The sequence below is a fragment of the Echinops telfairi genome, unplaced genomic scaffold (assembly GCF_000313985.2).
Source record: "Echinops telfairi isolate 266 unplaced genomic scaffold, ASM31398v2 ScPeMD7_1957;HRSCAF=2489, whole genome shotgun sequence".
Taxonomy (NCBI): Eukaryota; Metazoa; Chordata; class Mammalia; order Afrosoricida; family Tenrecidae; genus Echinops; species Echinops telfairi.
In genome coordinates this window covers 2602052-2625604 of record NW_022105855.1, presented here as the reverse complement: position 1 = coordinate 2625604, position 23553 = coordinate 2602052, and the positions used below count along the sequence as shown (strand labels likewise).

Genomic DNA, 23553 nt, shown 5'->3' with positions numbered 1-23553 from the left:
CGCACAGCAGCAAGAACCAATGGCACTGAGGATGGAAGAGTCCCCGGCTGCACTGAAAGCATTAGCCAAAAACAAGACTCCAGGAACTCATGGAATACCGACTGAAATGTTTCAACAAGCTGATGAAGCCCTGGAAGCACTTACTCTCCTGTGCCAGGAAATTTGGAAGACAGCTTATGGGAAGAGATCCATATTTGTACCCATTCCAAAGAAAGGTGACCCAAGAGAAGGCTCAAACTATAAACCGATATCACTGATATCAAATGCAAGTAAAATGTTGCTGAGGCTCATCCAACAATAGTTACAACAGTGCATTGACAGGGGACTGCTTGGTTCTGGCTGGATTCAGAAGAGGATGTGGACATTGCTGACGCCAGATGGTTCGTGACTCAAAGCAGAGGCTGCCAGAAAGATGCTTCCTTGTGTTTTCTCGATTACGTGTAATAAACTATGGACAGCCTTGAGAAGAACACCACATTGTGCTCATGGAGAACCTGTGCATGAATCAAAAGGCAGTTTACAAACAAGGCATACTGCATGCTTTAAAATCAGGAGAGGAGTCTGTCGGGGTTGTATCCTTTCACCATCTTTATTCAATCTGTGTGCTGGGCAAATCGTCAGAGAAGCGGAATTCTAAGAAGAAGAAGGTGGCATCAGGACTGGAGGCAGGCTAGCTAACAGCCTGTGATATGCAGATGACGCACCTCGCTTGCTGAAGGCGAGAGCGTGTGGAGAACTGGCTGATGAAGACCAGGGATTGCAGCCTTCGGTGTGGGTTACAAGTCAACGTAAAGCAGACCACAATCCTCACAATGGGACCAATAGGTGACGTCATTACAAAGGAAGAAAAGGTTGCCGTTGTCAAGGATTTTGTCTTGCTTGGATTCAGTGCTCATGAGAGCAACCGCCTTGGGTAGATCTGCTGCACAAGACCTCTGTACTGTGTTAAAAAGCAAGGAAGATACTTTAAGGACTAAAGTGTGCCTGACGTAAGCCCCGGTATTTTCAATTCCCTCATATGGATGTGAAATTTGGACATTGGATAAGGAAGACGGAAGGAGTAATGATGCGTTTGAATTGTGGGGCTGGTGAAGAATATTGAAAGGACCAGGGACTGTCAAAAGAACAAACAAATCTGTCTTGGAAGAGGTACAGCCAGAATGCTCCTCAAAGGCAAGACTGCTGAGACTGTGTCTCACATACTTTGGACGTGTTATCAGGAAAGGCCGGTGCCTGGAGAAGGAAGGACATCATGTTTGGCAAAATTGAGGGCAATAACAAAGAAGTACAAGATGGACGGACACAATGGCAGCAACGATGGGTTCAAAGACAAGAATGATGTTGAGGGTGACTCAAGACCGGCCAGGGTTTTGCTCGGTTGTACAAAGGGTCCCTAAGAGTTAGAACCTACTCGATGGCACCGAACAAAAACAACAACAAGGACTTACTACATGCTGATTACAACCCAACGTGCAGCCACTACATGACCAGGGCTCCTGGCATCTTACATTCCTGGTCACTATTTCAGTACACAGAATCTCTAAAAATAAAGCACATCATGAATGAGCCAACAGCCCAAAGTAAGACCCCTTTGTTGAATGAAGACCCTGAGTCCTACAGTACTGTGGAGTCCGGGCTGCCAAACCAGGAGACAGTACAAGATAGTTACACAAGTCCAGGAGGGTAACCACGAGGTCCACACTTTGAAACCACAAGCCACTCCACGAGAGAAAGAGGAGGCTCTGTACTCCTGGAAGGAGTTAGAGTCTGTGAGACCCACAGGGGCACTTCTACCCGGGCCTTTGGAATCACTACGAATCAGAATCAATGGCAATGAGATGTTTTCACAAATCCCTCTTCTTAAAATGTAGTATTTTGGGTTTCATGCTGGTTGATAAACCTTTTAAATATGCAATACTGCAGTCCGGTAGTGCTGTCCCTTGTGTAACATGAGAGAAAGACTCAGCCCAGGCCCAAGGCTGATTCCTCTGAGCTGGGAAGCAGACAGGCCTCCACTCTCCAGCCCATTCACCAGTCCTCACGTCAGCTGCCCTCCTGCAGCCCTCTCTACTTCTCTGCAGATGTGATCATTCATGGCCATGGCCACACCGAACGCACAGGCCATATGCACATTGACAGGGCCGATTAGAGAAGTAAGAGAGGATGAGGATTAGCTTGGAAATCATCAAAGCAGGATCAATGCCAGGAAGCACACCGGAAGTCTGGAGGACTCCCCAAAGTTAAGAGCACATCCTCCCTTCTTCTGTGGAGGAGAGCTCTCGCCCTCATGCAGGCCTCGTCTTGGATCCTTTATAGCAGGCTCTCTCGGTCCCCTCAGGCCACTCTCATCCCTCTCCTGGGCAGGCCTTGGCCCCTGCCTCACGTGGGTAAGCCTTACAGCTCTTTTTAGCTCCATGACAAGCGCTCAGAGGCATGCCACTCCACCGGCAAGCCTCTTGCCTGATGATCCTCATTTCCCTCAGTGTGTGGATTAACAAGCCCACTGTATCAGCCTCATTCCATGGTCCAGGAAGCTGACCACACTGGCTGGAGCTGATCTCCTGGTTCTGCAGCCCCCGCTCCAATGGGACATTCGTAGGAAGTTCTTCGAGCAAGGCCCCAGGGTCCAAAGGAGGTGCTCTGTTCCTGGTTCTTCTTGGTGATGGTGGGGTCCTCCTCAACCTCTTGTGCGGTGGGGTTGGCAAGTGGCTCAATCCTACTGGACAGATTTGATGCGCTTTATTCGCATACACAGTGACCAATCCCCTCTCTGGACTAAAACTGATCCATTCCTCCCTCTGAATAATAACTGACATTGCCTACCAGCAGGGTGGCCTCTGTTCTTGGTAGTGGTAGCAGTCTTCTCCACAGGCCCGGAGCAGCCGTAACAACTAACTCCTCGGGAGCCAGGGGGCAATCTCCCGGCCAGTTTTCTTTTTCTCTCTTTTTCACAGAATCCAGGCAAAGAGACACATAAACTCATTTTGTCACAAATATGCATTCCTTTTAGGAGATACGAGATATGATTTTCAAAAGCCAATTTCCTGGCCTCTGGTCCATTTATCTAAAAGGAAATTGTAAAGTACTTCCGTTCTGCATGCTGCTGATAGTTAGTAATGTAGAGTAATGTGTTGCTTCAAGGACAAGGAAGCTCAGTCTGGGATAGTCACCTCTCTGACTCCTCTGATGGTTTTCTTGCACTCCTTATTTCGGTTTTCTCTTTCTGAAGCTCCTAACAGTTGAACGTTGGGCCACCTGAACAGACACTCTAGTGTTTTAACTTTTCTTTCTAGATTCAGGAGCGTGATAAACTAGGAGTAAAAGGATATCCAATTAAATAGTAGTGTAAACAAATTGTTTTTCCTAACACAAGAAGCTGAGAGATCGTTGGACTGAAATTATCTCAGGGGCTTACGAATACCAGGGCGCCAATCTCTTGGGGCAGCTGCAAGTTAGCCGCTGTAGCTCCAGTCATTACACCCACATCCAAGGCAGAAATAGGAAGAAGAGGGAAACAGGAGGAGAGGGTTGCAGCTGCATCAGAAAAGCCAAGGCTTTGAATTCCCTGAAGACGTCGTGCTGGCTCTGTAGGGAAGGCATGAAGATTTACTAGGGTCGTAGAGGTATTTCGAACAATTTCCTGTCTTCAGCTGCTTGCCTCACCTCTTCCACAGCCCTAAAGACCCCAAGTCCACGAACCCTGAGAGTTTTGTTGGGCAAACATGCTAACTGAAAGCTTGCGGGTTGCCGCGTCCCTGGAGGCACCTCAAAAGAAAGGCCTGGAGATCGATATCCAACCAAATCAACGGTTGAAAGCACACTTTCCGACCAGAGCCCAGTCCTCAGAAACAATGAGGTCAGAGTCACCGTTCTCTGCAGGTGGGACTCAGCGTTCACCAGAAAACAGTGCGTAGCTCGGTCGGATCCTCTGCTTTGTGAAGCCAGCTGCCGGCCGTGGCTGTGTTTGATTTCCCAGCTCTCTGTTCATGTCCCCACTCCGATTCTAATTGTCCTCACGGGTCTATTCGCCTTTGGATTCCTTCACTGTAAGTTGGGTGGATGGGTCAGGAAAGGGTTGAGCCAGGGGTGTGTGTGTGTGTGTGTGTGTGTGTGTGTGTGTGTGTGTGTGTGTGTGTGTGTTTAATCTGCCATGTTCTACTGGAAGCCTAAATCAATATGTTAATTTCTCTAATTCCAGAGCACATTTTTTTAAATCCACATAGCTTTTTATTCTGAGCATGGCACCTGCCTCTGGTGCTAATCTAGCTTAACAAGTGTATAGCCATCTGCCAGGCTGGAAAGGTTTGAGAAATACAATTCGAAGAAACTCATGTTTGGTCTATAATCCCCACGGAATCTCCAAAGTAAATAATTTTGTTAAAAAGAACGAAGATGAAATAAGCCCAGCTTATGTGTCAATTCTATTAAGTCAAAGAGAGATGTTTTAAATAGTAAACTTTGGTCTTCCGATGTGGTGGGATAAAGCGAGTTAGGCTTGCATTTTAAGATGTGGCTGAAGAACAATAAAAAGTATGATTTTTCAGGAGAAACCAAATTGGGAAATTTCAGAAACAGCCTCAGAGTGGTTACCTAAAAGAAAATACATGTTCAGATACTGACAGGCACAGAAAAGAGCCAGCCTGGCTCTATGGAGAAAAAGGAAATGCAATCATTTTATTGGCATATATTTCACATAGCATACGACTTAACCACTCGGTCATAGTAAGAAGGTCTGTGGACTCATCGTGATCATCAATTTCAGAACCCTTTCTTCTTGTCTCATTGCTGTGAGCTCCCCACTCCTCCCACCCTCCCCTGCCACACCCCTAGGCAATGATCTCAATCCAGTTATTGTCTCAAAGTTCGACCTGTCCTGGGTTTCATATACAGAAAATCATACAAAACACAAACAAGAAGCAAACAAACCAACAACAATGACTAGACAAGACAGAGAAAAACCTCAATCAAAAAGAAACCGGAAAATATTAAACCTGAAGCAACTTTAGAATGAGTTGAAACAGAGATCAAATGATTAGGTATTATATTTCAACTGAACGACACCTTCCATAATCGACTTTACAATGCACTCTGTCTGATAGCAAGGCCATCACATCCCTGGTCAGAGGGGATTCACCCGAGGCTTCATCCATATGGGTGCCCCGCAAGTGGATTTGGGGCTTCCACTCTCATCCATAGCTTTCTGCTATGTTGTTCACTATGTAAGCTCTGATACCATTCCATCATTCAGATTTCAATTTTATTATTTATCATCCTTGGATCACACGACTATTGTGCTTCTTCTGCGTGGACTTGGTTGATACCTCACTTAGATGGCTGATAGTTTTAAGACAAGCCTTTAAGACCCACCCATGATATTTTTTTCTGACAACTGGGCACTATCTGGGGTCTTCACCACTCTTTGCTGGAAACTCTCTAGAGATAAAACTAATGTTCCTAGGGTTAGTCTCTTGTGGTACAACCTTTACGTGGAATCGATCTACTCTACTTCTAGGGGGTTGTTCTATAAACCCAGTCACTCAAGTGACTGTATCTCTATACATTTGCAAATATGCAAAGATGCTTATCGTTCATCCTTTTTTCTCCCAACAGTTTTATTGGCATATAATTCACAGGTCAGTAGTTTAATCACATCAAGAAGAGTTGTACAATCATCACCACAGTCAGTTTGGAAAATTGTCTTCATTCTTGGGTTCATCATTATTAGCTCCCCATTTCCCCCAGCCTCCACTGTCACACCCACAACGGACCATTAATCCAGTTACTGTGTCTATAGATTTACCTAACCTGGATTTCACACACAGAAAAACACTACAAAAAACAAAAACAAAATAAAAACTAGCAACAATAACAGAGTAAAACAAAGTAAAAGAGATGTAAATGTAACCCAAGTGCATCTGGAACAATCCACTTTCCAATGTATTCTGCACAATAGCAAAGCTATTGACAACCCTGATCCACAGCCAGCGGTGATTCACAGGGGTTACTCTACATATAGTCCACCACCCCCTTTTTTTTAATGGAAAGATCTTTAAAATGGGCCAAAGGGGATAATAGCACAAAACAGCCTACTGATCATCTAATAAAGCCCGTCAGACCCAGGTTGCCAGTGTCTGTGGAAATGATACCTCAACTGTGAGCACAAACCTAGCATCTGAGGGAGAACAGGGTTCAGGCCCAGCAGGGTCTTTACCACAATGGTGGTCAAGGACTCATCAGCTGTAAGGGGCCAACTCCTGACAGTGACTTTTTGGGGCTGCTGATACTCCCTGCGAGAGCCCTGGTGGCATTGTGGGTTAAGCGCTGGGCTGCTAATCACAAGGTTGGCAACTCGAAACACCCAGCTGCCCCTTGGGAGGCTCTCTGCTTCTGTGAAGACTCTCAGTCTCAGAAACCAGCAGAGGCAGCGCGACGCTGTTCTGTGGTGCCACGATGAGTCAGAATTGATGACGGCTGGGAGCTACTTAGTTTCTGAGCTGACTTATTTTTGTGGTCAATACATAGGTATTCTAAACAATTCCTCATGTACAGTCCGGTGACGTTAAATAGGTTCATCATGTTGTTTTCTTATCTTTAGTCATTCCCCAAATTTCCCAACACGCTTAACAGAAAGTCCCTGTCCCTAAAACATCGCAGCTTCTTTCCCCCTCATGCTACCCCTCCTCACCGCTAACAAACTTGGATCTCTACCCACTTGACTAATCTAGATATCTCATCTAAATGGCATCATAATAGTTGTCACTGTCTTACTGACTTCACTCAGCGTGACGTTTTCAAGACCTCTATGCCGTTTGCTGCCTGCATCGAGGCTTCCTTTCTCCTGGCGATTGAGCAATATTCCATTCGACCACTCGTCTATCCATTCGCCATACCATAGTGGCGCACGTGTTGCTGTAATGCCAACAAGAGTGATTTCTAGTAGCTCAAACCTGGAAAAAAACACCTTTTCCCAATGGGCAAGAGGTTAAACCAACTGTGGTACAGCCACGTCACGAAATAAAAAGAAACAAAGCATTTTGCTGAGAAAAGTCAGTGCCCATTTTATTTATAAAACATTCATGAAATGACAAAATGATACAAATGGAGAAGATAACAGTGGTTGCCGGGACAACACGGTGGGAGGATCAGGGGAAGAATGGGGTCATTGTGATAAATGGGCAACATGCGGGATCTTTGTGGTGACCTTTTCCAGTTTTACGTTTTGGTAGTGGTTGTTTTTACACTTTATTTATTTTGTAGTGGTTGAGACCATACACAGCAAACCATACGCCAATCAACCACTTCTTCCTGTCCAAATCGGTGACATCGCTCACATCCTTCACATTGGCCAGCCATCCTCTCCCTCTTTCCTGAGTTATCCTCCCTTCATTAGCATAAACTCACGGTCCCCTATAGTTCCTATCTAATGTTTTGGATTGCTGTTATTACTTAAATCCCATGTAGATAGATCTTAAAAGAGTATTTTGTTCACGGCGGACATATTTGAGGTAAATTAAACTATTATTGTAAAAAGATTGAAGGAGACGTTTTTTGGTTTAAGTTTAAAAGATGATATCAAGGCAATAATACTACAGGTGCATCCAGCCTGGCTCCAGTTGGGCGGGGGGTGGAGTGAGTATTTGAAATTCTGTTCCTCATTTTCCCCTCTTTGATCAAGATTCTTCTATAGAATCTTTGATAAAATATCCAGTAACAGTAGTGGGGCACCATCCAGTTCTGGTCTCATGGCAAAATGTGCAGTTTTTCATGGCGGCAACTGCCATACATGCCATCTCCTTCTCCTACTCCTGACTCTCCTTCATCTGCTGCTCCAGACAAATAGGGAACCAATTGTGGCGGTGAGTTAGTTAATTGTGCCAGCCTGGCCGATAATCACATGTGGGGCTAATTGAAAGGTGGAGGGATAAATGGGTGGTGAGCCTCGCCTTTCTGGTTCTCAGGTCTCTTGTTTTGTGATGGTTGCACCGGGTGCAGCTGCCTTAGCAGTTCCCTGCTTCAGCTTGCAAGATTGACTTCCTACAAGACATCCCCAAGGAGAAGCTACATGGACCTATCCCGATGCAGCCCTGGGTGCTGGAGCAGCCGTGTGGAGACCCCTGCTAGTGCTGAGATGCTTGTTCGTTCACTGACTCAGCTTTCCTCCTGCAGTCGGCATCATTGCCTCTGTTTTGTGAGGTGGAAGACTTTGTGGACTGGTGTTGGGTTAATGGGTTAATGTTGGACTTGTGGGCTTGGGCAGCATTGGGTTGGGATGTTTTCGTGATGCACATTTTCTTTACATAAAACTCTCTCTTATACATGAGTCACTGTGGATTTGTTTCTCCAAAGTACCCAGACTAATACAGGCGGAAAACGTTTTATATCTTCACTGAATCAAAGTCAATTGTCTGGCATGATGTTACCTTAGATTACCATTGGGAGAAATTAGGTAAAAGGTATATGGAATCGCTATCATTTTATACAACTGCATATGATCTACAACTACCTCCAAGTTTTAAAATCTAATTTGAAACACAAAGCATATGAAAATAAAGTCATTTCTGTAAGTCCATAGAGTTGAGCTGGTGTGGAGTGGACTGGGTGGCTCTGCTGATCTTCACTGGGCTCCCCACGCATGTGGAATGGATTCCGCAGCTCTGGGCTGGGTTCCTCTGGAGCAACTGGGGAGCTTGAGCCTGCTCCATGGGTCTCTTCTCCCCAGCAGGTAGGCCAGGCCTGTTCTCACGGCTCTGGCAGAGGTACATGAAAAAGCAGACGCTGAGAGACAAATCTCTTTTATGCCTGTGCAAATCTCTTCGATGTCTTTTATGGTAACCAAAACAGGTCACGTAGCTGAACCAATCAAGGGGCAGGATAGGTCGTTCTACTCAAGGTGAGACTCCTGCAAATTTCATAGCAAAGGGCATGGATATAAGAAGGAGTGAAGAGTTGGGGCCATTGATGGTTTCTGCAGCATTGTGGTTACGAGTTGGGCTGCTAAATGCAAGGTCAGCAGTTCAAAACCACCAGCTGCTCCTCAGGAGCAACATGAGGCTTCCAACTTTCATAAAGAGTTACAGTCTGGGAAATTCACGCACGCAGTTCTACCCTCTGATGTAGGGTCACTATGAGCCGGCATCGACTAGATGGCAGTGAACTTTTTATCCTTACCACCTTACCTTACTGCCTCCTAAATATCCTATGGCCATTTTTCTTTTTTACTATCACAACTCTTACCTGTTCTCCTATACATTTTCCCTCACCTGAGTAAGGGGTGGGGGTGAAAGAAGTTGAGAAACAATATTGGGTATATGTGTGCATGTGTCTGTGTGTGCTATGGAGATCCGTGGAATTCTTGCAAGGCCTGGATTCCTGGAACTACCATGTAAACAGTTTTCCTCCTCATAAGCTGGCTGTCACTATTGTCTAGTGTCTCGGAAACCATACAAGGTCTGGGTGTCTGTCCACTGATGACAGCCTACACGGAGGAGAATATAAAATGTCTACAATCCCCTACAGCACACCGAGCTGCCCCCGCCTGCCTGCCACTGTCTCTACCTTCCCCACGCCTGCCCTAGCTCCCGTTCTCTTCTTGTCCCTTCCTTCTTGTTTTGTTGTTTTATCTTATTAGAATTGTTGTTTTGATCCTGTTGATTGGGATTTAGGTAGAGCAGATTATTACATTCAACAGTTTATAGAGTTTATGTGTGTGTGTGTGTGTGTGTGTGTGTGTGTGTGCTTATCTTGAAAAAGAATCATTAGTGTAATGTTAGGCCAATCCACACAAACTGACGACAACAGAATGGCACCATTGGAAGACAGCCATAGCGCTTGGTGCTGTTAGAGCACGCTGCCTTCAACTCTTCCATCGCAATTCCCTCAGGAGCACGCCCTAGTACACCTTCGCCCTGCCTTTGCCCTTTCCTCTTTCTTTCCTAACCCTCTGCACTTTGTCCTTGGGTCAATGCTGCACCTCCGATCTTAAATGGGTGCTGATTCTATCGGGGTCATAGTCTCTCTGTACCTGTCTCTCTGATCAATGAGCCTGGGCTCTTGTATGATTTTGAGTTCTGTTCCACATTTTCTTCCGCTCTAACGAAGGCCTGTAATGGTGGACCATTACTTTGCTAGTTGACTTTATAGATTCTCGGTACAAAGTCACTAGCAGCCCTGATTTAGCCCCCATTTCCTCACCTGTCAACTGTAGCTAAGAGCCTGACCGACCCCACCGTGTTGATGTGAGGACGGACTGCAGCAGCTCGGGTCATACACGTGCACCGCCCAGGCGGTAGGAATCCCTTAACAAATTGGAGGGGGGTTGCTTTGTCTTCTTTTTCTTTTCATCCGGGCAAAGGGTGTTGATCAGGGGCACTGGCGACAGTTAACAGAATGCATTCCCAGCATTCCATGTTGGAACAGTGAAAATGTTTTCCCTTGGAAACAACGGTGGTTCTACACTCTGATTATATTTCATACAGCTATTATTACCCACCCCCCCACCCCCAAGGTTCTGTGGCTCCAGTGCTCCGGCTCAATAGTACAGGTGACATGCTTTCTCCGGCATGGGGCCAGCAAACCTAACCACCACGGAGAGCATTGCTGCCAAGGGACAGGGTGAGTTCTAAACAAGCCCCTTGTCAATGAACGTATGGACTAGATGCCACTACGGTTTGGCATGGGTTCGAGTGTAATGTTGTAAGGGAAGTTACAGTGGAGACTGTGGATTCGTTAGACTGATATGTGGTTCCAGCAACCTCCCTGAGCAGGATACTTAGGCGTGAGGCGGGGAAGGGGTGGTGAGATCGTAAATCCAAGGGTGAGAGGCCAAGCTGTGCTGCAGCGCCAAGTAGGTACAGTTGTGGCAGGGGTCGGTGGAAGGTCGCCATCCATCCCTCAGTACACAGACTGGTGGAGGCATCGTGGAGAGGAAACTCAAAGATGGGGAGAATGGACGCCAAAGGCAATGCCCGAGGGGCATCAACCTACTGACAAGGAAGATGTGAGAACAGGTAGGCTTTTAACCAGACCCTTAGAGGACTGTGTGTGTCTCGGGCCTAAATAAATAGGGGGGAAACCAGTAGCTCCATACTTGTAGGATAAAGTAGAACGGTCAGAAGAAGTACAAGAACTCTACCTCCATCTAAGATCCCAGAAAAGACCGCCTCGGGACCTAAAAGACCTGTGTGTTGGAAGTGCTTGATAAAGACTGACTAATGCTTTCCACTGAAGCCAGGTGAAGAGATGTCAGACTATGCCGATGAGACACCTCAAATCCTTTCGGATAAAACCCGGGCTTTTCCACTGTCCCCCATTGCAGCATGGAAGGGACCTTCTGGGAGCAAAGAGAAGCAAGGAGCAAAGAGGGACAGGCCAGGGAAGAGAGATTTTCCTTTCAAATATTCTCGAGTGTGACTTGGTTAATGAACGTGTACAAAGCATCGTCCCTTTATATCCAGCCGCTCATCGATATTTTGTTTCCCCTCAGTCCTTACAACCCAGCAATGGGCCATCAATTTGCCCACTTCCTCCTGGGATCCCAGCTTCCTTTCCGCCTTCCTAGCCCTGGGGGAACACTGCCCTTTGGGTTTGGAATCATTGATCTTTCTAAGGTGTCTATACCAAACTAGTGTCATAGTTCCCCACATAGACTTATCCATGATTTGTATAAAAATGGAGTCAGGGGTGGGTTCAGTTCCACACCTGAAGGGTGACTAAGGGTCGTGGTCTTGGGAACTCCACCAGCCTGCATCAGGCCCTGAAACCTAGTCTCTATTACGATTTTGAGTTTTGTTTCACATTTTTCTCCCATTCTGTAGAGGATCTTCGGATGTAATCCCTTTCAGAGTAGGTGGCAATTACCATCCAGTTCTGGTCTCAGGATCACGGAGACTGATGTTCACTCAGTCCATCAGTCCATCGGACTAATTTTTTCCCTGTGTCTTTAATTTGCATCATTCTGTCCTCTGCATGGGGACAGACCAATAGTTGCACCTTCGATAGCCAATCCAGAGCCTTTAAGGCTCCGGTGGATACTCAGCAGAGGAGGATGAAGAACATTGTCTTTGTGAACTTTCTGATGGCAATGGACTGTGGTGTCCCCCGAGACTACGGCCCTGGGACCCAGGCCTAGCAATTCACTCCCTTATAGAGTTTGATTATGTCTAAAAAGTTTTCATAACTTTGCTATGTCCCACCACATTCGTAGATCTATTTCCAGCTAAAGTATACACACATGTACCAAACCCCTATCAAACCTATATGATATTGTGGGTATATTCCCAATTTCCCTCCCTCCCTTGTTCAGCCTGTCTGTCCATGCATCTACTTGTAGATCTTCTTTATAAAAGGGTTGTGCATATAAAAGTATTTACCTCTGTTGCCTTCAACTCTGGCAATCTGCTTAGCATCTTGGGAAGGGAGATTTCAAGACAGAAGGGAGGTGGGGGCCGGAGCTGACTTTGGATGAAGGCCCAGCCTCTTTTGCACACTGGCTGAGCAAAAGCCGCAAATGAACCCGTAGGGAGAGCCAGGTCTACCTGGCCAATGCTGAGTGCCCTCTGCAAGGATCCCTGAGGAACAAGTGGTTACGCACTTGGCTGCTAAACAAAAGGTTGGTGGTTCAAAAGCCACCAGCTGCGGCCAGGGGGAAAGATGTGGGAATGCTCGGCTGTAGAAATGCTAGCCTTGGAAACGACATGGAGCAGTCGGCTCTGACCTACAGCGTAGAATGCATCAGAATCAACTGGATGTCAATGCTGTGATTGCACTGCTCGTGAACCCTTAAATATCACAAAGATTCCTCGCGGTATTGAAATCCAGCCAGCAAACAGGGAATCTCAGGATTGCGTCCCTCACCATGGTTGTCAAGCCTCTGCTTGAGTATAGTTAGTAAAGGGAATTGGTGGTGTAGTGGTTACACGTTGGGCTGCAATCCTCATGATCTGCAGTTCAAAACCACCAGCAGCTTCTCCGGAGAAAGACTGGGCTTTCTACTCCTGAAAACAATTACAGTCCCAGAAGCCCACAGGGGGGTCACTATGAGTCAGCATCAACTTGATGGCAGTGAGCGGGAAGTTTGTTTTTTATTAAAATGACTGCCTTTCACTGTATGATGCTCACCTTCCTGACATGATTGCTGAAGACAAACGTGTGCATAAGCAAATGTGGTGAAGAAAGCTGATGGTGCCCGGCTATCAAAAGATATAGCATCCAGAGTCTTAAAGGCTTGGAGGTAAACAAGCGGCCATCTAGCCGGAAAGCAACAAAGCCCACATGGAAGAAGCACACCAACCTGTGTGATCACGAGGTGTCGAAGGGAATAGGGATCCGAAGTTCAAAAACAAGAACTCAAATTGATGTGAAGGAACATGGACAAAGCCCACCTGTAAGATAATTGGGCAGTCCCTCACAGAACTGCCACGCAGAAGGGATGACATATCCAGGTTGCAGTATAGCACCGATGAAACACATAACCATCCTCTAGTTCTTTAATGTTTCCTCCCCTCACTAGCCTGGTCTTTGTTTTACCTCATTAATCTTGTTAGACCTGCATAAGTTCATTTGTATAATTAAGTTTGTTCGATGCAAGAAAGCCAAGACAGATAACCTTCAAAAACAGTGCCGCTCAGAGTAATGATTCCCTGAGGGAACGGGAACTCCCCAGGTCAGTTTCATTTCCACTCACTCTCTTTTGGAGAGCAAATATTCCACATTACACAACCTTAATAACCAATTCAATGAGCACTTTGTGTTGTAAAGCACCCAGCCTGTGCTAAGTGGGATCGTACAGTGAATACATTATCTCCTTGGTCTTCAGGTCAGCAAGTGGAAGACGGCAACATGGATGGCGGACTCTAATAACAGGAAGACTGGTAAGTACTACAATAAATGTTCAAAACTTGCTATGGTGGAGGTGTGGGGGATTTTGCACACTGGCTGAGGGGGGGACCTAGTGAGGCTTTTGAGATGGGACGGGATATGAGATGGAGTTTGAAAAACTTTAAAAAGAGATGTGGAGAAGGAGAAAACTGGTTAGTGCGGCAGTTCTCAACCTGGGGGTCGCGACCCATTTGGGGGTCGAACAACCCTTTCACAGGGGTCGCCTAAGACCATATTTCCGATGGTCTTAGGAATTGACACCGTTCCTCAATCCGTCTCCAGGCGGGTCTGCCCACATGCAGATATGCCCCCATTATGGGGTCACCACAACATGAGGAACTGTATTAAAGGGTCACAGCATTAGGAAGATTGAGAACCACTGGGTTAGTGGAACCAACACAGGGCCTGGGCATAGGATCTGGTCCTCAGCTTCCTGTTTGACCTTGAGTACACACCAACTCCTTACTTGTGGACAAGCTCGTTAGCTGACATTGCCTATTCACCAACATACTCAGACTCTATCATCCAGCTGCTCTGTGCTTTCAGGACACAGTAGCTTTGGCAGTATGGAATAGCGAGGTGTGAGAGGAGAATCATTATGCATCACCTTGACTGGGGCGTGACTCTTGGTGGTCTGGCGTTGTGTAATGATGTGTAATGATGTAATCATCCTCCATGCCATGCTCTCCATTTTCACTTAAGACCCGTTTTTGCATACTGGTCTGATATTTGGAACCTAGCCAGGTTGATGAGTGAGGACGGTGTCTACCTGAAATGAGAAGCCTGGGTTCTAAAGTCCAGTGAACTCACTGCATCGAGTCAATTCTGACGCATAGGACAGTGTACAACTGACCCTGTGAGTTTCCAAGAATGTATCTCTTTACAGGAGTAGAAAATCTCGTTTCTCCCTTGGAGGTGGCTGGTGGTTTTGAACTGTTGACCTTGCAGTTAGCAGCCAACATGTAACTATAAGATCAAGCACTCCAATTTAGACAAGAGCCCCAAAATGTGAAGGCTTAACCTTATCAGGGGAATGGTGTGTGTTGGGAGTAAAAAGTGGGGAGGATAGAAAGGGGAATAATAATAATTTTACATATCTATATATATATTAACCTCTTTGCCATTAAGTTGATTCTGACTCATAGTGACCTTGTAGGACAGAGGACAACTGCCCCACGGGGTTTTCAAGGCTGTTGTCTGTATGGAGGCAGACTGCCACAGTTTTCTCCCAAATAGCAGCTGGTGGATTTGAACCTCTGATCTAGTCGTTAGCAGTCAAATGCTTAACCACTGAACCACCAGGGCATCTTAGAAAAGAAATGCCGTTAGGTGCCCTTGAGTCCATTCTGACCCAAAGCAACCCCATGCACAACAGAATGGAACCCTGCCTGGTCCTGCGCCATCCTTGCAATGGTTCCTGTGCTCAGGCCATTCTTGCAGCCACGGGGTCCCTCCATCTGGTTGAAGGCCTTCCTTTTTTTCACGGCCCCTTTACTCTACCCAGCATGAGGTCCTTCTCCAAGGACTGGTCTCTCCTGACATGTCCAAAGTATGTCACACCAAGCCTCAGCATGCTTCCTCTAAGGACCACTCTGGCCGTACTTCTTCCCGGAGAGATTGGTTTGGTTTTTTGCAGTCCGTGGGAGTTTCAACAGTCTGCTCCAGCACCACAATTCAAGTGCATCGATTCTGCTTCAGTCTCCTGATTCCAAAGGAAATAGTTCTTCCAATATTCTATCAACACACTGATGCAGCACCCATTACCATTCTAATCATGCTCCTTGGAAACATTAAGAGTGTCCTTAGAAAGGACAACTCTAACCATTATGAGTTAGACATTTTTAGAAGCACTTTACATATTTATATTTACATAAATATATTTAAATTTTAATGTATTATATATTATATCACATATATTATATAATTAATATATATATTTATAGAGATATATTTATATTTACAACCCATTGTATCCAAAAAGATTGATGAAAATGGGTACACCTTTTTGCTTTCTTAACATTTTGTTGTGAATTAGGTAGGGAGTTACATTACAGATAATTTTGTGTTCAACACCTTAAACTATTTATCAAAGCTCCTAAACGCTTTACCTGCCCCCTACCTCTTTTGGGTTCCCGTCTTCCTCATGTGGAATACTATCTTCCCCTTCACCTGTCTGCACTCCCCCCCGCCCCCCACACACACACACATACACATCCCTGCTTAGTTCCCTTCCGTTCCCTCAACCTCCCCAGCACCCTCAAAGTTTTGTCTTTTGGTATGGAAATCTTTGTCTTGGCTTTTCCTTTATAATAGGAGTCTCAAAGGATATTTGTCCTTGTGCGATGGACTAACTTCCCTGCACATAATATTCTCCAAGTTCATCCATGCCACGCTGGTCTTCACAGCTTCTTCATTGTTCTTTAGCAATGCACAGTCCTCCCTTGTGGGGATGTACCCAAGTTCCGTTGCGCATTCTCCCACTGATGGCCATTCAGGCTGTTTGCATCTTTGGACTGTGGGACTGCTGCAGTCAGTCCGTGCTGTGGCTTTTGCTCCTGTAGGTGACATACAAGTAGAGGGATTGCTGAGCCACACGACATTTCTATTCCCAGTTGCTTGAGGGGCATCATATCACTTTCCCCAGTGGCTGCATATTTTACAGTTCCACCAGCAGTGTATGAGGGTTCCAATCCCCCTCCACCCTCCCTAGCATTTGTTATTTTCTGGGGGGGTTTTGTTGTTGTTTTAACTTTGCTGTCAATTCTGGAGTAAGATGGCATCACATTGTTGTTGTGATTCGCATCTCGCTTACACCTAGCGAACACGAGCATTTGTTTCTTCATATGCTGGTTGGCCACTGGGATGTCTTCTTGGGTGAACTACTTCTTTGTCCTCATGTCCATTTTTAATTCGATTATTCATCCTTTGCTTAGTAGGAGCATGCAAGTAGGGGGGTATGAAACTGAAATAGAGGGCAGTGGTCAGTTTTGTACCTTTCCACTGGGTATAAAGTGAGTCATTTCAGAAGCAGGAAGAGAGCATCTCAAGACCAGCAAGCAAGAAGAATCAGGAACGAAACTCATCTGAGACCCCTCCCTGGAGGGTGGCAGAGAAGCATCACTGAGATCGTGAGGCAGAGCAGAGGAGCATCACTGAGATCGTGAGGCAGAACACAGGGGCAGTGACAAGGGAGTGAGAGTGGAGTGGTGGGTGCTCTGTGGACCTAAAAAGTTTTGTAACACATGCCCAAGCAGAGCAGAGGCCAGGAACCAAAACTGAGAAAAGAAAGGTGCTGCAAACAAAAGAACTGTCTGTGGTCCTCAAACCTTTTAAACGGGGGGCCAGTTCACTGTCCCTCAGACCCGTTGGAGGGCCGGACTGTAGTTTAAAAAAAAAGCCATGAACAAATTCCTATGCACACTGCACACATCTTATTTTGAAGTAAAAAAGGAAACAGGGCAAAAACACCCAGCAGGCCGGATAAATGTCCTCGGAAGGTCGCAGTTTGAGGACCCCTGCTAGCATTCTGTAACCCATCGTGAGTATTGTCTGTGTGTTATGTCTGTGTGCAAGGAATTGTCAGACCCAGTAGAGAAGTAGAGTGCCATGAGGGGACAATTAGTGTTCGAGTAAGGTAAAGAAGGGTGGACAGTGGAGGCATGTGTGTCCCCAGTCTCACAGGCACCATCTCAGAGCAGATTATGGGGTTAGATTCTTCTTCTCCCTTCTAAGCCAGAGGAGGTTACATGTGACTTCTATGCCATTTCCTCCACTACCCTACGCATGACAGAGTAGAACAGCTCCATGGGCTTATCTTTCTTTCTGTGAAATGAACTTGTATGTCCCTAAAGAATCTAAGTCCACTCAGTTTTACTTTTCCTCCTTTTATGGCCACTCAGACCCGTGGTTTAGGTCTAAGGGGTAAGGACTCTGGAAGGTTTTTAAGCCTGTGACCCTCTGTGTTAGTCTGGGTAGACTAGAGAAACAAATTCATAGACACTCATATATGTACAAGAAAGAGCTTTACATACAAGAACAGTTGAATATTGAGAAAAGATCCCAGCCCAGTCCAGATCAAGTCCGTAAATTCAATGTTAGCCCACGTGTCCAATACCAGTCTATACAGTCCTCTGAAGACTCACGAAACACACGCAATGATGCAGAATGCAGGAAGATCACCAGCCAGTGGGTGGAGAGTCTTGTGGATCCAGGGGCAGTGTAAGCATCTCAGTGCTGGCAGGGGTCTCCACGTGGCTCCTCTGGCTCCAGGGCTCCAGTGTAGCTCCATGTGTCTTCTCCACAGAAATATTTCGCAGGGAGTTAGCATGTGTCCTGTCTCCAGAGAGCAATTTATCAACATAGCGCCTCCAAATGCTAAACTCACCTGATTGACAGGCAAAACTCCACCCCTTCACTCTTAATCCTCCCAAATTGACAACATATTATATAACTACACACCCTCCATTCTCCCTCTCTCTCTTTTCTTTTTAAACTTTAACTTTGTTTGCTTAGTTTGGTCTTTAATTTAATAGTCGCACAGCCCCTCTCATCAAACCAAATCAGTAAGAATATCCTGTGAAAACTCCCATAACTGTGTTTTTAGTTTTTTCCCTCCTACTCCCACTCCCTCCCTCCATAATTTCCTGCACCCCCCCTTCCTGCCCTAGCCACCCCTCATCCTGGCCTCCTCATAGTCTGCCACATCCCAGCCTCTGGGGTGAGAACCAGTTTTATTTTTCTTTGTTCTTCCTGACAATAATGGCGTCAATAAAGATAGATCTTTGTGAGTTGAGTCAGTCGACTATGCATAATGTGCTCTAGTTTTGTCCAGTGTCTTATGGACTTAGCAAGGTCATCATTGCTTCCGATGGAGGCATCATATTCTGCTGGAGGATGTGTATCCATTCCTCTGTGCCCAGCGTTTTGGGTTGTTCCCAGGCTTTTGTTATCTGGAAATTGCTGCAATAAACATCGATGTGCATAGATCTGTTCATGTTGTATTCTTTATTTCCATAGGGTGTATGTCCAGTAGAGGAATTCCAGGATCATGAAATAATTGTATTTGCACTGTTTGAGGAAGGGTCATACCGATTTCCATAGTGGATGGAAATCTACAGTCCCACCGGCAACGCGTGAGCATTCCAATCTCTCTACATGCTCTCCAGCATGCGTTCTTTTTTTTCCCAATTTTGCTAAGAGTGTCAGTTGGGGAGGCATCGCACTATTGTCTTCATTTGTATTTCTCTTCTGGCTACTGAAAGCAAGCATTTCTTCATATGCTTGTTGGTGGGCTGCATGCCATCTTTAGTCAATTGTCTATTCATGGTTTGCACCTATTATTTTTATTGTTGAAATCTTGTCTTTTTTCTATAGAGTTTTGAAGTTAACCCACTTTTGATGCTATTTTTTTCTCTATCTTTGGTTCCTCTTTTAACTCTTTTGATGAGCACAAACGTATTTCCAGAAAGTCTCTCAATCCTTCATTTTGTCTTCTGTAGTATGAATATTTTTCATTATGTTTAGTAGTGTATTTTAACCTTGTGTTAGGGCCCTTAAGTTTGCCCCTATTGTCATAGGATGTTCTTGGTTGTGACCCTTTAGAGAGGCAGATTGTTGAGTCTTTGTTCTGTGGCACCACCGGGTGTGTTGATCCGCCACCCTTTATATCAGCCACCCACCCCTTCCCACCAACTGATCCAATCATGGGAGTGGTGAGCCACCAGGTAGTGTGTTCTGTTGCCCAGTGGCTCCTCATGGGTCAGGTGCCTATGGACAGAAGCTACCACCACCACCAGCTCAATCTAACACTCTTACTGTAGCCTTGTTCCATGCTTCAGTACTTTGTTGTTCTTGTTTATAGCCTCCTTTGGATAGGTTTCATATATACACTTTCACGTACGTGCTTTGTCTTGTTAGCATTGTAGATGTCATTGAGCATCTCCCCTTCTCTTCCTTCTCAGAGCACTGGAGGTCCCTCCTACTTCTCAGTCAGTTCAGTGGAAGAACCAGGAGTCAACTCCAAGACTGTTCACTCCAGAACCTTAACTCTTAACTACTCTGCTTATACCTGTATTACCTGTAAATGTGTCCAAAGCCATTTGGCTAAAAATACAATGAATAACAGAACCCTGATCTCTATAGGATCCCTGGTGGCATAGTGGTTGAGTGCTCAGCTGATAGCTGAACGGTTGGCAGTTTGAGCCCACCAGTCACTCTGAGGGACAAAGATATGGCATCTTAATTTACAGCTGGCTCAGAAGTATAAAAATATATTCAGCCAACAACAATAAAAAGCATTTACAGCCTTCAAAACCCTATGGGGCAGTTCTACTTTGTCCCATAGGATCTCCATGAGAAAGAAATGGGTTTGGTTTGATTTGATTGAGATCTCTGGTCAAAAACATACTCAATTCAAGTCAACTCACGGTCATTGGGTCAAGTCTGACTCACTGTGACCCTGTAGAATATGGTCGAACTGCCCCTGTGGGTTTCTGAGACAGCAACTCTTGATGGGTCCAGAAAGTCTCATCTTTCGCTCACAGAGCAACTAGTAGCAAGGTTAGCAGCCCAACACATCACTGATATACCACCAGAGCTCCTGGAAATGCGTGCTATTATTAATTACACGTGTGCCCCCCGCCACCAGGCACCCCCCTCAAATACATGCCAATATTCTCAAGATCGTGTAATTATCCTCCATTTTGTGATCTGATATTATCCTATCTGTTTCAATCACAATCTCTCTAATGATAATGAGGCAGGGTTAGTGGCAGTGTATGAATGAGATGAGATAAGATCTGCAGGATTGTTATCAGGAGGAGACTCAGGTTTGAGCCTCTCAGTCCTGTCCCCCTGCCAAGAAAGAATTCCGGAGAGGAACAACATTCAGGCCAGGGTCAGTTTACTGAAGGAGTGACTTTGGTGAGTCTCAGCTAGTCCGAGGACATGGTCAAGCTCGGCCTTTATTCGGCTAATGGTGGACCTTCCACCACTGGCTGACTTCCCAGAGGGCCTTATGCTGTTGATTGGCTACTTATAGTGTACCTCTCTGTTCCAGGAACGTGCACCCCAGCACCCCAGACTTCAAAGGGTACCCTTATTCCCAGGCCTGAAACCTGAGAGTCTATTCAGCCATTGTGGGGGTAGTGGGAAGGTCCTGCCTTTCCCAGCCCACACCTTTTCACTATCTGCAGTCTCCTCCACTTATCAGGGAGCTGAGTGTGTCTTTTGGACCAAGGAGCCCTGTACTGTGAAGCTCCCAGACCCATCAAAAGATTGATGCCAAGATACATATACAGCTCCGAAGAGCACTGGGCCCAAAGACATTGAAAGGAGACAAAGACCTCCCTCCAGTGCCTGCAGAGACCACCTTCCCCTAGAGAGGGCATTCTGAATGCTGATGTCTAACCTCCTAAACTGTGAGACAGTAAAGACCTCCCTCCAGTGCCTGCAGAGACCACCTTCCCCTAGAGAGGGCATTCTGAACGCTGATGTCTAATCTCCTAAACTGTGAGACAGTAAAGACCTCCCTCCAGTGCCTGCAGAGACCACCTTCTGCTAGAGAGGGCATTCTGAACTCTGATGTCTAACCTCCTAAATTGTGAGACCGTGAGTTTTGCTTATTAAAGCCATCCTCTGCCGGTATTTTCTGTTACAGCAGCAGGAGATAACTTTCACACACCAGCCAACTAAGCAGAGATGAGAGGGTCCAGAGGTCCATAAAAATTTAATTTCATGAAGGTAAAAATTATGACTTCTTTAAAAGAACATATGTCAAGTATTTTATTGAACTTATTGATTAATGGTGGACTTTGTCAGGTATTAAAAGCAGCCCAGAGGAGCCCTCAAACTCCCAGGCACAAGGAGTTCAAAAGGACTGAGGAAATGAACTTGCAGATGGAGGCAAGACCAGAAAAAATGGGGCAATATCCACAGAACAAAGGGCAATTGCCCTCCACAGGGAAGAGTTTGCATTTTAATGGAAGGGATTCTTGCCATCACTCTCTTTTTTCCTACAAGTTAATTCTATCTCTACAATCCCAGGCAGGAAAAGGTGCACGCCCTTAGAAAACTAGAGAAAGCTTCAGCACCCATTGAAAGAACACCCCCCAAATTGTTTTTAATTAAACATTTTTAAAAAAAGAAAGTATATCCAATAACCTCTTTTTTTTTCCATTTCAAAATTTACCGTCTTTTTCCTATCCCAAAGTCAGGCATAAAAGTGAGTCCAGTAATAGACTTTTGGAAATTTTCTATCAGATTAGGACTTTGTATCCAGAATCTATAAAGAACTGGGAAACAACAACAACATGGATTTCTAAAACACTTTTTGTAAAATCTTTCAGTCCATCAAACTGCTTTCTGATTAAAAACAAAATCACAAAAGAGTCCAGAAAAGAAAAAAAGTTGGAAGATGGTGACCAGTTAGCCCCCATTCTCTAGGCTGTGCATACCGAGCTAAAGCCATTTCCAAGGTCATCCTCAGCCCATGGCAGGAGAATGGACAGACTGCCCGCCCTTGGTTTCCCGTCCAACCCCAACCATCAGAATTACAGCCAGTGTGGCTGTGAACAACAAAAATCATATGCAAATTGTTTATAATTTCTCTGTACTGATCCTCAAAACAACCAATAAAATATCAGTTACCCCCCAAAAAGAAAAAAATGCTGAAGAGCATGAACAATCAGGGACCCACGTGGACAGTATTAAAAGATGCTGGGACTCAGTGCTGAGATCCCTATGCAATGCAAACAGCTTGTGTTCCTCGATGAATCTCAAAGTTGTCTGTTCAAATCCACCCTGCAGGGGGAGGCCTGGCAACCTGCTTCTGGGAAGAGGAACTCAAAACTCACTACCATAAAGTGAGACAGTTAGCCTGCTGTTCATCAAAATACTAGAACTAGAACATAATATACGATTTAATTTGTTGGGCTTCCAAAATATAATGGGCCCCACCCTTGCAGTAAAAATTCTTTTTAACTTTTAACAGCAAGGATGATCTTCTAACTTAGGAAGGCCTTAAGCAAAGCTATTACAATAGGTAGTCAGGCACAATTAATCACCATGAAGATAAGCAATGGGGATGGTGGTCTGGTAACTACTGGAGATATCTAGGTATAGATCATTGTTTCCTGTGATCATTGCAAACCCTGTTTTATTTTGTCACATAGTTTGAGGTATATAACTTGCTTGATTTTCACCGGATTGTCCTAAGCAGTTTGAAGGTAGCAACCTGTGTTAGTCTGGGTAAACTAGAGAAACAAATCCACAGAAACTCATATATGTATAAGAGAGAATTTTATATATAGGATAAATGTACATTCAGAAAGCATCCCAACCCAGTCCAGTCCGAGCCCATAAGTCCAACTGAGCCCAAAGTCCTCCTCAAACTCACAAGACACACACAATGACGCCAAGTGCAGGAGGATCACAGGCCAGTGCGTAGAAAGTCTTTGAATCCAGTGGCGGTGTAAGTATCTCAGCTCTGACAGGGGTCTCCTTGCAGCTTCTCTAGCACCCAGGGCTGCATCAGGGCAAGTCTACGTGCTTTCTCCTCAGGGATGTCTCGCAGGAAGTGAACCTTGCCAGCTGAAGCAGGGAACTGGCTAAGGCAGCTGCACCCTGGTCTGACCATCAGAAACCAAGGGCTGCATCAGGGTAAGTCCATGTGGCTTCTCC

At 45.5% G+C, this 23553-nt stretch overlaps 1 protein-coding gene across 1 annotated transcript in view; it reads left to right on the top strand.

Annotated features, from left to right (window-relative positions):
• The first annotated feature begins 13812 nt into the window (after positions 1 to 13812).
• BCL2L14 (BCL2 like 14) overlaps positions 13813 to 23553 on the top strand; it is a 34065-nt gene continuing 24324 nt past the window's right edge. Inside the window, exon 1 of the mRNA XM_045293281.1 lies at positions 13813 to 13868. The gene's annotated coding sequence lies outside the window, so the exon portion shown is untranslated. The remainder of the gene's footprint in view (positions 13869 to 23553) is intronic.